Source organism: Phyllobates terribilis, unplaced genomic scaffold, assembly GCF_046119375.1.
Source record: "Phyllobates terribilis strain yellow unplaced genomic scaffold, ASM4611937v1 Scaffold_5__5_contigs__length_657084704, whole genome shotgun sequence".
Lineage (NCBI taxonomy): Eukaryota > Metazoa > Chordata > Amphibia > Anura > Dendrobatidae > Phyllobates > Phyllobates terribilis.
The window spans coordinates 561,171,607-561,185,708 of NW_027362765.1; positions in this window are offsets into that span (position 1 = coordinate 561,171,607).

A 14,102-nucleotide genomic window follows, 5' to 3' on the forward strand; every position below is an offset into this window, starting at 1 on the left:
CTCAACGGGGACCATGGCCTGAGCAAACTGTTACGCACATGCCCTGACTGACTGGCGTGAGCATGATTAGTGATCCCACTGGACCATGAACCGAGGAGTGCCTGGACGGGCGTGACTAAGTATCAACTTGGTCCGACCAAGCTCGCACGGCAGCTCAGTCAACTCCATGAACAAGGGAGGAACCGTGCAGTGGGACCAGGTGCTACTCCAGGTCAGACCCCGGTCACAGCTGTTGACCCACACCGGGGAATGCAGGAACAGGCAAATTAGGTTGGCATACTGACAGGTGAGTACTGGCAGGCACGGCTGGTATGCAGACAGGTGGGTACTGGCAGGCACAGCAGGTATGCAGACAGGTGGGTACTGGCAGGTAGGAACGCAGGCAGGATAGGGTCCAGTACAGACTGGGAACAGGAACAGAGCCGCAGATGCAGCAGACAACCAGAGCAGAGCAAAACCTGAAGGTGCGATAAACGAGCAGGGCAGAGCAAAACCGCAAGTGCGGTAGACAAGCAGAGCAGAGCAAAACCCGCAGGTGTGGTAGACAAGCAGACCAGAGCAAAACCCGCAGGTGCGGTAGACAAGCAGAGCAGAGCAAAACCCGCAAGTGCGGTAGACAAGCAGAGCAGAGCAAAACCCGCAGGTGTGGTAGACAAGCAGACCAGAGCAAAACCCGCAGGTGCGGTAAACAAGCAGGACTGAGCAAAACCCGCAGATGCGGTAGACAAGCAGAGCAGAGCAAAGCCCGCAGGTGCGGCAGACTAGCAGAGCAGAGCAAAACCCGCAGGTGCGGTAAACAAGCAGGACAGAGCAAAACCCGCAGGTGCAGTAGACAAGCAGAGCAGAGCAAAACACACGGGTACGGTAGACAAGTAGAGCAGAGCAAAACCCGCATGTGCAGTAGACAAGCAAAGCAGAGCAAAACCCGCAAGTGCGGTAGACAAGCAGAGCAGAGCAAAACCGCAGGTGCTGTAGACAAGCAGAGCAGAGCAAAATCCGCAGGTGTGGTAGACAAGCAGAGCAGATACACACTTCGTACTAACAATGAAGTATCGAGTGAACACTAAACTCACAAACAGAAGTACAGAGACAACGAATTGGAGTTAGGTGCAGGTTCAGAGACTGCAGGAAAAGGGAAGATACGAACATAAAGATAAACAAGTAACGGGCCAGAACACTGTTCAGACAGGAACTGAACTAGTAATATAATACTGGAACGAGCCTGGGAACTCAGCCCCCAGGGTGGCGGAAACAGACTAGAAGTCACAGATACAGGTAACAGGCCTGAGTATACAGCCCCCAGGGTGGCGGAAACAGACTAGAAGTCACAGATACAGGTAAGAGGCTGGCGTACTCAGCCCCCAGGGTGGCGGAAACAGACAAGATACAGGACAGGATCTGGCAACTCAGTTGCACAGAACACACTGAAAGAAAGTGTTGCTCACGAACCTCCTTCTGGGTGGAGGGGGTTTAAGTACTCAGTGACTCACAACAATAGGCTGGGGACCCATAAGGAGTGCGCACACAGTAACTATAAGAATCAGACAGCAACCGCGCCGCCGCCCTAAGCAATCAGACAAGAGACATGCACACAGCAGATACTGGAGCAAAGTGTGCAGCCAGGACTGATAGGTAAGTTGGCAAGCTTGCATGGTGGGAGGTGGTAAGCCATGCCAGCACGCCGCCAGGGATGTTACACTCCCAATTTTTTGCAGCCCTTGCATTCACACTATAGACAAACACTATGGGAGACCCTCTCCTTTCTAATGGGAATTTGTCATCACTGTGGCCCTGTTCAATGTATCTGCAAATTCTTAGTGGGATTTTTCCTAAATTTGGTCAGCCGTTGGACTCACTGCATACCCTATAGCTGTATAGCAGACCCTCTCCTTTCTATTGGGAACATGTCGTACTCGTTACTGTGGCCCTGCTCTATATGTCTTTAAATTGTCAGTGGCGTTTTTCCTCAATTTGGTCAGCTGCTTGACTTACTGCATACTCTATAACTGTATAGCAGACTCTCTCCTTTCTAATGGGAAAATGTCTTACTCTTCACTGTGGCCCTGCTCTATGTGTCTTTAAATTCTTAGTGTGGTTTTTCCCAAATTTTGGCAGTTCTTGCAGTCATAGCATGGGCATTACCACTAAAGGAGATCTGCTCTTTTATAATGGGAACATTTTTTTACTGAGACCCTCCTCTATGTCTTTTCAAAGGGGTATTGGGTGCGTCCAAATTTTTGACAGCCCATGCAGTCACTGCATACGCAATAACAGTATAGGAGACTCACTTGTTAATAATGGGAACAACAAAGCATAGCCGGCTGATGGCTCTCTAGCAATAGCAAGGGCCGACTCATGGCCTTTTAAGATTAGTAAGGGCCGCCTGATGGCCCTATAAAAATAGGCTTTGTAACTTTCAGAGTCCCTCCATCATAAATGAAACAGGATGTGTCTGATGATGTGTTACACACCACATTGCCAGATAAGGTTGTAAAATGTTAAAATGACATTTCCCAGTGAATGCATTTGTCTTAAAATAAAACGTAAAAAAAACAAACAGTAGGATCTTTCTTTAGTATAAATAAAGAGTTGCCAATGTCACCTCAATGTAATCACATTGTTCAGCTTCTTCACCTCCTCCTCCATCATTCACAAGCTGAAATCACTGCAGCAATGCCTTGTCCAAGCGGCAACAGGCTGTGCTGGAGATAACATGCTTAATGCTTAGGTGACAAACCACCCAGCGCTGCAGAGTTGTTGAAAGCTGTAACACAGCAGTTTGATCTGTGGCTCTCACCGCTGAACATACAGCCATGCATGGCTGTGTGTGACAATGGGCGGAACCTGGTGATGGAGAAATGACAGCCGGAGAAGATACGGTTTCCCTCTATGCCAGTCCTTTCACAGAGCTAAAGAATATGGCTGTGGTGAAATACAACTCCCACTGAGAAGATGTTTCATATTGAAAAACATTGGGCCCAGCAGAGGGTTTGATTCTGAGGGCTCACCTTTCTCCCCCATTCAAGAGCCCCATAGCAGCTGCAAATTTAGCGCTATCATGAACGCTCCTGATGTAGAAGCCAGGGCACACCACTGGATTCTCTGGTTTGACCGTCCAACCCTGCCAAAAAGTAGTAGTGGCTAAAAAAAGTTTTGTGGGAAAGTTCCCGGACACTCTATGGCTGCTTTTTTACTGAGGTGGAAACCCACACAAACATGGGGAGAACATACAAAATGCTTGTAGATGTTGTCCTTGCTGGGAATTGAACCCAGGATCCCAGCGCTGCAAGGCTTCAGTGCTAACCACTGATCAATTGTGCTGCCGTTTACCCTCTGATATCTAAAAGGCTGGAGAAACTTGCACCAACTGCCACTCTATCTTCAACTCCTTTGTGAGAAACGAATGTATTTGGACAGCCACTCAGTCTACCAAATAAAATTCCTAAGGAAATTGGGGATGGCTTTGCTACTGGTACTGCGGATAGTACTAATATCATGGCGTTGTACCATAGTTTACTGACCACGTGTTTGTGGGTAGGCGGTCCTTTCCAATAAGTGCACTGGGGAGGGCATGTGTAATGTTGTGGGACCCGTGCTTGTGGAAGGCGGAGACGACACCGGGAGAAATAGTGGCGGCTGGGGACCAAGTATGGACACCCGGCCGCCGCCGGCATACGGTTGTGAAAAGCTTCCACCTCCATGAGCCTAAACAGCCACATTTCAAGTCCAAGCAGCTGCCCAGAAATCAGGCAGTTTAGTATTGCGGCCTGTGGATGGGTAGGTGGGTGGCTGGCTGCATACTTGCGCTTGCATTCCAAGTAACAGAAAACTAAGCAGATTGTGGCCTCTATCATCCTCATGGTCTCACCTCGGCACTATGAACACTCATGAAGGAGAAGCCAGGTCCCACAGGAGGAGTCTCCGGTTCTCTGGTGGGCCCATCTAACCCTGCTGAGAAGCAGCCCCGGCAAAGAAAATTGTGTGGGAAGGTTCCCGGACACTCTATGGCTGCTTTTTTAATGTGGATTGGACATGCTTATGCATGTTACTTCTCAAACCGCATTGCAAATCAGGCCATTGTCTAACTCTGTAGTCATGAAATTAAAGGCGCAAAGAAAGATGTTTGTGTGTCGAAGCACCACCGACAAGTGTGTGCTGATGTTGGCCTGTCATTGCTTCTGCAACAAGCTGCATTAGAGGACTTCCTGGGAGAAATGACAACCAGAGTAGATACGGTTTCCCTCTATGCCAGTCCTTTCACCAAGCTAAAGGATATGGCTGTGGTGAAATACAACTTTAAGCAAAAAAAGTTGTGGACTGGCTCCATACCATCCCTGGCCACATTCACTTGACCACGTGTTTGTGGGTAGGCGGTCCTTCCCAGTAAGTTCACTGGGGAGGGCACGGGTAATGTTGTAGGACCCGTGCTTGTGCTTGTGGAAGGCGGAGACGAAACTGGGAGAAATAGTGGCGGCTGGGGACCGAGTATGGTCACCCGGCCACCGCCGGCATGAGGTTGTGGACAGCTTCTGCTTCCACGAGCCTAAAAGGCCACAATTCAAGTGGAAGCAGCTGTCAAAAATTTGGCATTATAGTATTGCAGCCTGTCTTGGCTGCATACTTGCGCTTGCATTCCAAGGAATGGGGTAGGGACAACTGAATGCTGCACTGGGACAAGGACATGGACAGTGAAAAGCTTATGCCTCCACAAGCCTAAAAGGCCACATTTCAAGTGAAAGTAGCTTTAAAGGACATCCTGGGAGAAATGACAGCTGGAGTAGATAAGGTTTCCCAAGTCCTTTCACCAAGCTAAAGAATATGTCTGTGGTGAAATACAACTCAGCAGAAAAAACTGTGAACTGGCTCCGTACCGTCCCTGGCCACATTCACTTGACCACGTGTTTGTGGGTAGGCGGTCCTTCCCAGGAAGTTCACTGGGGAGGGCACGGGTAATGTTGTAGGACCCGTGCTTGTGGAAAGCGGACATGGCACTGGGACAAATAGTGGCGGCTGGGGACTGAGCATGGATACCCGGTCGCCGCCGCCATAAGATTGTGGACAGCTTCCGCCTCCACGAGCCTAAAAGGCCACAATTCAAGTGCAAGCAGCTGTCAAAAATTTGGCATTATAGTATTGCAGCCTGTCTTGGCTGCATACTTGCGCTTGCATTCCAAGAAATGGGGTAGGGACAACTGAAGGCTGCACTGGGACAAGGACATGGACAGTGATTGTTGCAAGTCTGCAATGACAGGTGCATGGCGGGATGCGCCAAGGAACACTTATGATGGACACACTTTTAGGCAGTGAACTGGAAAGCAGAGATGCTTCCAGGGGTCTTCCCCATGCTCTTCCCATGTTTCTTCAGCACTGTATGCATGTATCTGATGATGTGTCACACACCACATGGCCAGATAAGATTGTAAAATGTTAAAATTACTTTTCCCAGTGAATGCATTTGTCTTGGTTGAAACCAATGCAAAAGTGCAAAAACGCATCAAAACGCTACGTGTGAACATAGCCCAGGGTCTGTAAAAGTATTTTTGGTTTTGGTTATTTATTTTGCCTTATATACAAGTCATTACCCTGGAAAGGATGTTCCTTAACATATTTCCCAGAAAAATCCATTTTGGATTCGTTTTTGTATGTTTTATTTTGAGTCCATAAAAGTGGCGTAATACCTCTGACAACATTGTTGACAGCAGTGACCTGGGAGTCAGAAATGCTTCCAAGGGTCTTCCCCATGCTGATCCCATGTCATTTGAGCACTGTTCCCATCGATTTTGGGCAATTTTTAGGCCCTCTGCAGACCGCCGGGGGAGCCGCCTGAAAAATGCTCGAGTTTCCCATAGACATACATTGGGCTCATTGCTCGGGTCGAGCACCCGAGTATTCCAATGTGCTCGACCAGAGCATTGAGCACCCATGCAGTTTAGTGATCGCCCATCACTACTTATGACCATGTGATATTTCAGTTTTTCTTTTTTAATAAATTTGCAAAAATTTCTACATTTCAGTCTTTTTCATTCAATATGGGATGCAGAGTGTACTTTAATGAGAAAAAAATGAACTTTTTAAAATTTACTAAATGGCTGCAATTAAACTAAAAGTGAAAAATTTAAAGCGGTCTAAATGCTTTCCATACCCACTTTATCTGTGTCCTAGTCTCCTGATACTTACCTGCATGTAATTTCCGATCCTCACAAGATCATCTTCTCTGGTCCCCTCTTATCTCTTCCCACAATCACATACAAGATTTCTCTGTGCATCCCCCTACTCTGGAACTCTCTACCCCAACAATTCAGACACTTGCCTGCCGTGGAAACCTTCAAAAGGAACCTGAAGACCTACTACTTCCTACAAGAATGCAACTTGCAGTAACCTCGCTTCACCATACCACTGCATGACCAGCTCTACCCTCACCCACTGAATCCTCACCCACCCTGAGTAGATTTTGAGCTCTCATGGTCCTCTCTTCTCCTGTATTAGTCAGTGACTCATTCTTGCTCAAAATTATTGTACTTGTTGTTTGCTGTGTATACCCCTTTTCACATGTAAAGCATCATGTGAATAAATAGCTTTATAATAATACATAACAATAATAATAATTATTATACTATTTGTACTCTTGGTCAATTGATGCCACTTTTCCTGGTGTCTGTCCTTAATTTGAGCTGTTTTGGCTGCTCCTCCCCCCCTAAAGGTGTTGTCTATGCATTTTGTTCACTTCCCATTGAATTTAATGGGGTTCGCATATGTTCGATGAACTGTTCGGCAAACTGTTCAGCAAACTGTTCAGCCAACAGTTCGGCGAACATTGCGAGGTTGGCAGATTCTAATCCAACTGATCTTGAAAGGTTCACTCGTGTAATAGTGATGGCAGCCTAGACAGTCGGTAAAATTTTGAAGAAAGAAATTCTGAAAAAAGAATGTTAGTAAGTTTAATTCTGTGCTCCTACTTGGGAATAGATTTGGTCCAGTGCTGTGCTATTCCCGTAGCAGGCGCCACCATTGTCCAGACCCCAGAGGTGGAGCTTGCTACGCTTGCAGGGAAACTGTCCCAATCTGATCCAGCATCTCGTCCTAGTGTTGTAGGATGTATGAGGAAGTGGGACGGCATGTCTCTCATTGATTTCCCAGGTTGCCAGGCAATGCAGGATGTTGCTGGGTCTGGCACTAGGCAATGGTGGAATAATGTTAATTCTGCTAGCTAGCAGGAAGTGGCTGTCTGGGGATGATTGGGAGGAATTCAACACCTGATCATTAGGTGGGCTACTTAACCCCATTCTCTGCACAATCATCTGCTTCTTTGACTATGTAGACAATGTTAAAACAAAACTATGGTTGCATCTTATGTATCAGTTGAGTTACAAATCTTGCTTTGAATTTCATATTCTCTTGTCAAAGATGCAATGGTTTGTAGGACAGTTTAAGGTCCCCATCAATGTCAGACTGTCTATTTTGTAAAGAAATTATAAAAAATGATAATTCAAAATGTATCAGCAGACCCTCACTGAATTATATGTTGATCTCTTGTGATGATTGCTTCATCTAGTGCCTAAAACAGCCTTTTCTTGACTCCCCCAAGTGTTGACAGAGACAGATTCCTCTGATCATGCCCCCCTTCACAAAGCGTTTATCGGATGAAAGATCAAATGTATTCTGAGGTATGAAAGGTTCACTAAGGCCCAGCCTGGGGAAACAAGCACAGAGCAATGTCAGGTCGAGAACCTAACTCAAGAGTTTCTACTTTATCGAGGTAGAAATGTTTTCCCCGAACACACCTCAGATATTTCTTAAGAAAACACTTCCATTTAAAGTCACGTTGACATCATGGCAGGGCTTATGCTGGCATCCAAGAGAACATAATTAAAAAATAAAAGGAAAGTGACAGTTGCTTAGTCTAATCTCATTATATCAGTCAGGAAATTAGGTAGACAATAGTGTGCTGGAATAACAACATGCCATATCCTAGCCATGAAATTCAAGTACAGTAGTTTGTAGCCTTTCAGCTTTAAAAGGTAATACAGTTAATCATAAATTTCTCACATCAGACGCAAAAGTTTAATACTTGTTTTACATGTCTTAGAGAAAGTAAGCATTTTTCTAAAAAGGTGATCTGTGCAAAATAACAAGAAAATGTATTATTGTTCTATATGCATAGAAAACTTATGCAAGGAGATACAGTTAGATAAATAAATATTTGGACAGTGACAGAATCTTCATGATTTGGAATCAGCATGACACTATTTTAGATTTATAATGAAACAAATGAGATGCAATTGAAGTGGAGACTTTCAGATTTAATTAAAGGGGTTGAACAAAAATATCCTGTGAAACATTTAGGAATTGCAGCCATTTTTCTACAAAGGCTTCTCATTTCAGGTACTCAAAAGTAATTGGAAAAATTATCTTTATTTTAAATAAAATGTTCATTTTTAACACCTTCAAGCAATTTTTCATTTTTGTTTTTTGTTTTTCCTCCCCATATTCCAAGAGCCATACGTTTTTTATTTTTCTAGCCATATATCCATATGAGGGCTTGTTTTTTGAGGACTGAATTGTACTTTTGAATGGCACCATTCATTTTGCAAAAAAGTGCAATTCCACAATGTTTTCGGGGTTTTTTATTTACCATGTTAAATATATGGTAAAACTGACCTGGCATTATGATTCCCCAGGTCAGTATGAGTATGAAGATATCAAACATGTAAAGTTTTTTTTTTTAAGTGGTGAAAAAAAATTCTAAAATTTGTCAAAAAATCTTTTTTGGTTTTGTCGCCATTTTGCGAGACCTATAACGTTCTCACTTTTCAGCATCCAAGGCTCTGTGAGGACTTATTTTTTGCACCCTAAGCTGATTTTGTTACTGATATAATTTTGGGGTAGATACAATGTTTTGATTGCCTTTTATTGAATTCTATTGCAATGTTGCGATGACCAAAGAAAACTTAATTCTGACTTTGTTATTTAATATCTCACAACACCGTTTACCAATTGGACTAATTTATTTCATACTTTGATAAATCAGATAATTCTGAATGCAATGATACCAAACATGTGTATTTTTATTTGTTTAATTGTTTTATTGTTAAATGAGCAAATGGCGAGCGATTTGTACTTTTGTGGGTTTTTTATTTTTTTTATCTTTTTAAAACCTTTTTTTTACTGTATTTAATATTACACCTTAGGAGACTTGAAGCTATGATCGTCCGATCACCTGTGGTGTACACTACTACTGTATGTATAGCAAAAATCTTGATCTCCTATGAATAGGAGGATTGTGGTGACAGGCACAGGGCTCTTCTGCAGACCCCCGGCTGTCATGACAACCCATCGGCGCCCCCCAATTACATAACGGGAGTGCTAATGGGCGGGATTAAAGAAGCTTCTCCTGTCTGCGAGTTATAAAACACGCTATAAGAGATTGACAGTGGCATTTAACTGGTTAACAGCCGCAGTTGGATCTCGCATCCACCCAAAGCGCTTACAGGCACTTGATGGCTGATTTATTCAAGTGTGGTGAAAGATGCAGGCTCAGTGTGTGGGTCTGAGTTAAAGGAAGGGATACTGCCAATGATGTACATATATGTCATCCGTTGTGAATGGGTTAATACTTTGCAGAGACTCTTTTGTAGGGAATGACTGCCTGAAGTCTGGAAGACATGGATGTCACAAAACGCTGATTTTCCTCCTTTGTGGTGCTTTACCAGGAATTTACTGTAGCTAACTTCAGTTGTTGCTAGTTTTGTCATCTTTCGGCCTTACATTTTGTCATAAGTTATTGAAATGTATGCTTGATGGGGTTGAAATCTGGTGATTGACTCGACCATTACAGAATATTCCACTTCTTGCCTTTAAAAACTCCTGGGTTGCTTTCACAGTACTTTTTGATTCATTTCCCATCTGTACTGTAAAGTACCATCCAATCAATCTTGCCGCATTTGGTGGAAACAGAGCAGAAAGTATAGCCCTGTAACCTTCAGAATTCATCTGGCTTCTTCTGGCTTCAGTTGCATCATCAATGAACACTGGTGACCTAGTGCCATTGAAAGCCACGCATGCCCATGCCATCATACTTCTTCCATCATGTTTTTCAGAGGATGCTGTGAGCTTTTGATCATGAGCCCTTCCAAGCCTTGTCCATACTTTCTTCTTCCAATCATTCTGGTAAGTTGATCTAAGTTTCATATGTCCAAAGAATACTTTTCCAGAAATGGGCTGGCATCTTTAGATATTTTTTTGTCAATTTCTAATCTGGCCTTTCTACCGTTATCATTTACAAACTGTTGAATATCGCATCAGCCAGAAAGTAGGCTAATGATATCAAGCGTGGCCACAGGGGCTTTCCCCTAATGACTTGAAGCTACTACATCACATGGTCTTGCACAGCTAATCGGGGTAGACTATCACTGAGAATAAAAATGATAAGGGCAGACTGTGACTTCCACATCTGACCTGTGATGTAGTGATGGCAAACATCTGAGGCATTTTAGTTTGTTTGATTCAGCCTTACCATGTTTACATTTTCTTTTTTTTTTGTCCTTGTGTTGTCTCTTATGTGGACATATCAGGAAGGGCTTATCCATTATAAGCTTAAAAGGAAGACATAGTTATTTATGCCGACATAGTATGCAGCATGTTATAAGTGGCATGTAAAAGTTTGGGCACCTCTGGTCAAAATTACTGTTTTTGTGAACAGTAAAGCAAGTTGAAGATGAAATGATCTCTAAAAGGGCTAAAGTTAAAGATTACATATTTCCTTTGTATTTTAAGCAAAATAAAATATATTGACATTTTTTGCATTTTAAAAATTACACTAAAGAAAATGGGCTGATGCAAAAGCTTGAGCACACTGCATGGTTAGTACCTAGAGGCACCCCCTTTTGCACAGCTTGTAAAGGCTTTTTGTAGCCAGCCAAGAGTCTATAAATTCTTGTTTGAGGGATTTTCATCCATTCTTCTTTGAAAAATTCTTCAACTTCTGTGAGATTCCAGGGAGATATTGTATCATGCATTAATATTTTGAGGTCTAGCCACAGACGTTCAATGATGTTCAGATCAGGGGACTGTGAAGGATGTTGTAAAACTTTCAGCTTGCGCCTTTTGAGGTAATCTACTGTGGATTTTAACATGTATTTAGGCTCATTATCCATTTGCAAAAGCCATCCTCTTTTCAACTTCAGCTTTTTTACAGATGACACAGCATTTATTGTAAATTAGGCAAAGTGTATTTTTCAGTAAATCAGGGGACAAAGACAATTGTTTATATATAGTGATGGGCGAGCAATAAAATGCTCAGGTGCTCGATGAAAATGGATTTTCCTTGGAAATGCGTTAAGGAACATCCTTTCCAGGGTAATGACTTGTATATAAGGCAAAATAAGCAACCAAAACCAAAATACTCCTCCACACCTTGGGCTATGTTCATACATATCGTTTTTGATGCGTTTTTGCACTTTTGCATTGCTTTCAACCATGACAAATGCATTCACTGGGAAATGGCATTTTAACATTTTACAACCTTATCTGGCCATGTGGTGTGTGAGACATGACCAGACTAGTGATGAGCGAGTATGTTCGGCTAACCCTTTCGCCGAGTCTACTCGGCCGAGCACCGAGTATTTATAGAATGCTCGGGCTTTAAGTTTTCGTCTCTCCGTGAACATGATTTGCGACTGTTAGACAGATTTAATACATGTGAGGAATGCTGGAAAAACAGGCATTCCTCGCATGAATTAAATCAGTCAAACAGTCGCAAATCATGTTCACGGAGTGATGAAAACTTAAAGCTTGAGCATTCTATAAATACTCGGTGCTCGGCCGAGTATACTTGGCCAAAGGGTTAACCGAACATACTCACTCATCACTAGACCAGACACATCCTGTTTCATTTATGAAGGAGGGACTCTGAAAGTCACAAAGCCTATTTTTATAGGGCCATTAGGCGGCCTTTACTATTCTTAAAGGGCCAGCAGTCGACCCTTGCTATTCTTAGAGAGCCATCAGATGGCTATGCTTTGTTGCTCTCATTACTAAAGAGTGGGTCTCCTATACTGTTATTGCGTATACAGTGAGTGGCAGGTCTGCCCAAAATTTGGACGCACCCCAATACCCCTTTGAAAATTTGGACGCACACAAATATCCCTTTGAAGAGACTTAGAGGAGGGCCTCCTAAAAAAAAATGTTCCCATTATTAGGAAGTGGGTTTCTCATTTTGTTTACCTATGCAGTGAATGCAAGGGCTGCCAAAAATTTGGACCTACTCAAAAGCCCCTTGGAAGAGATGTAGAGGAGGGCCTCCTGAATAAAAATGTTCCCATTATTAGGAAGTGGGTCTCCATTGTGTTTGCCTATGCAGTGAATGCAAGGGTTGCCAAAAATTTGGAGGCACTCCAATGCCCCTTGAAGAGACGTGGAGGTCAGAGGGCATCCTAAAAACAATGTTCTTATTTTTAGGAAGTGGGTCTCTCATAGTGTTGGCCTATGCAGTGAATACAAGGGTTGCCAAAAATTTGGAGGTACTCCAATGCCCCTTAGAAGAGACGTAGAGGGCCTCATGAAAAAATGTTCCCATTATTAGGAAGTGGGTCTCCCATAGTGTTGGCCTATGCAGTGAATGCAAGGGCTGAAAAAAAAATTGGGAGGCACTCCAATGCCCCTTGGAAGAGACGTAGATGGCCTCATGAACAAAAAATTCCCATTATTAGAAAGTGGGTCTCACATTGTGTTGGCCTATGCAGTGAATGCAAGGGCTGAAAAAAAATTGGGAGGCACTCCAATGCCCCTTGGAAGAGACATAGATGGCCACATGAAAAAATGTTCCCATTATTGGGAAGTGGGTCTCCAATAGTGTTGGCCTATGCAGTGAATACCAGGGCTGAAAAAAAAAATTGGGAGGCACTCCCATGCCCCTTGAAAGAGACTTAGAGGGCCTCATGAAAAAATGTTCCCATTATTAGGAAGTGGGTCTCCCATATTTTTGACCTATGTAGTCAATGCAAGTGCTGTCAAAAATTGGGAGGCACTCCAATGCCCCTTGGAAGAGACGTAGAGGGCCTCATGAAAAAATGTTCCCATTATTCGGAAGTGGGTCTCCCATAGTGTTGGCCTATGTAGTGAATGCAAGGGCTGAAAAAAAATTGGGAGGCACTCCAATGCCCCTTGGAAGAGACGTAGAGGGCCTCATGAAAAATTTTTCCCATTATTAGGAAGTGGGTCTCCCATATTGTTGGCCTATGCAGTGAATGCAAGGGCTGAAAATTTTTTTAAGAGGCACTCCAATGCTCCTTGGAAGAGACATAGAGGGCCTCATGAAAAATTGTTTCCATTAGAAAGGAGTGGGTCTCTTATACTTGTAATGCCCATATACTAAGTGTATGGGCTGACAAACATTTATCCCTGAGGGGTATACATGAACATACTGTACAAAAAAAAAATTCAGGCATCATAAATAGTGTTGAGCCACCCCCGTAGTGTTCGAGTTCGGTTCGGTTCGTCGAACACCCGTATGTTCGCCGAACTGTTTGTCGAACTGTTCGTCGAACACCTTCGAACACCGTTATAACCAATAGCAGGCAAACAAAAACACATAGAAACACATAGAAAACGCAAAGAAAACACTTCAAAGGTGTCCAAAAGCTGACAAACTGCTCAGAAGACACAACTAACACATGGAAAAGTGACAAGTACATATAGTCATGCGAAAGGAAAAGAGGTGGAGGAGTAAAAGGAGGTGGAGACACAGATATAGGCATGTCATGCCCTTCTAAAATCAAGAAAGGCTGGAGAAAAAATCTAAAATCAGCCTACCAACACCCAGACGTCGTGACAAGAAAATTAAAAAAATAAATATCTTTAGGTAGAATGGCGGTTCCATTCAGAACACATTCCTTACAAGAATAAGTGGTATCCCCATTGTGAGTTGTGCCAAAAACGGAACCCAATACATTCAGACTAATCCACCATTTGTCATATCCAAGGGGCAGGTCAGTAAACGACAACATCGACGCGGAACCAAGTACAGTAGTATATACTGTACATCCTTTGACAAGGCAATCAGGCGGATCAAGTAGTTGGGAAGGGTCACCCTAATGGCCAAAACA